Source organism: Pantherophis guttatus, chromosome 4, assembly GCF_059756535.1.
Source record: "Pantherophis guttatus breed Tessera chromosome 4, ASM5975653v1, whole genome shotgun sequence".
Classification (NCBI taxonomy): Eukaryota; Metazoa; Chordata; class Lepidosauria; order Squamata; family Colubridae; genus Pantherophis; species Pantherophis guttatus.
Genome location: NC_142066.1, coordinates 22253425 through 22255323, shown reverse-complemented (window position 1 = coordinate 22255323; position 1899 = coordinate 22253425).

The window sequence follows — 1899 nt, the reverse complement described above, 5'->3', positions numbered from 1 at the left end:
GTGTGCCTAAACAAGCCATTTAAAGATCACATTTGAGAACAGTGGAATGAGTGGATGGTTAGCGGTGAAAAGTCATTCACAAAAGGAGGAAACATGCGTGCTCCACAGTTGGATGCTTTGTGCAAGTTTGTCATAAAAGCCTGGAATGATATTGATGCAGAAACAGTAATCAAGTCTTTCAAGAAGTGTGGCATATCAAATTCATTAGATGGTATGGAGGATGACTACTTGTGGCAAGATGAAGAGGAAGTCGAAGCTGAGACCACACCATCTGATATGGAATTAGATCCATATGATGACTGCCTTACAAATGTATCACAAGATGTCATTGATGTACTTATGATATCAGATGACGAACAGGAGGATTTTGAAGGCTTTTAAAGGGAAACTGTCACGCCAACAAAACCTGTAAAAATAGCTTGCAGTTATGATGGGCGTTGCTGACTCGCCAGGGACTTGCCCGGCACTGGCTCTCTATTGTTTATTATCTTCCTCCTATCATCATCAGTTCCAGTTTGGTTGACAGCTTAGAAAACAAACAGCATGGCAGCTCCCATGGGTTTATTGTCTTATCCTTCCTTTCAGCTTTAGAGTGAATTAGGAAAAGTTTAATCCAATTGCACTGTTTTATGTTGACATGTTTGATGACAAACAGCCTTATGTTTATAAGTGACAGTTTTCCTGCTAAGTACCTGCATGTCATAAGCATTTGAATTAAAATTACCATATTGAAATCAAATCTGATGTTTTTTAATTTTTATTTGGTGTGCATTGGAAGAGGGGTAGTCTTATATGGCGAGTATAGCCCAAGCCCTATATTTTAACAGGAAAAGTAGGGGGTTGTCTTATACTCCCAGTCGTCTTATACGCCAGAAAATATGGTATGTTAAATGTATATCTATATCTATCTATCCACCTTTCATCTATATCTATCTATCTATCTATCTATCTATCTATCTATCTATCTATCTATCTATCTATTTATCTATCATCTGTCTATCTATCTATCTATCTATCATCTATCATCTATCTAATCTATCATCTACCTATATTTATCAAATTCTCTCTCTCGCGCTCTCTCTCTCCATCTCTCTCTCTCTCTCTCTCTCTCTCTCTCTCTCTCTCTCTCTCTCTCTCTCTCTCTCTGTGTGTGTGTGTGTGTGTGTGTGTTTAACTTAGTATCTGGTCCTAAGTCCCACAATGACATTGTGTCTTACTATGACTTTCAACCTGTATCCATCCTGGATTTATTCATCAGAACCTGAACCTGGCATCTTCAGTTCCAGAGAAGGAAGGAAGAAGTTGAGAAAACAAGGTTACCCTTTTTAAAATCAATTTTTTAATTAAAGAAAAATATTATAAGGTAAAAACAACAAAAATTAAAAAAAATAGAAGAAAGTGATATAGAAAAGAAAGAAAGAAAAAAGAAAAAAGATATAAAGAAGTAGATTCTGGTATTCTTTACCACAGTTATTCAATCATAAACATATGTTGTTCTTTCTTCCTAATATTATGGGTCTCATCTTTTCATATTTTACCCTTTCTGATCATGGAACCCATAAATCACAAATTCATTTTTCCATTTTCATTTTCCAATTAAAAATCCATTCCAGTGAAAAACAAGTCAAGAACTACCTAAACCTACCCTGGACCAGGGGTGAAATGCTTCCGGTTTGGACCAGATCGGGTGATCTGGTAGTGATTGTGGCAGGTGGTTCAGAGAACTGGTAGCGATGGCGGCACGAAGCTCCACCCACCTGCCCGGGTGTCGTTACTTCCTGCTTTTAAAAGGTTAAAAAAAGGCTCTGAGGATCGTCAGAGCCTTTTTGTTTTTTACTTTTAAAAGATTGATGGGTATTCATTATTTTTAACCTCTGTTGCTATCTTCAAACAATGGTC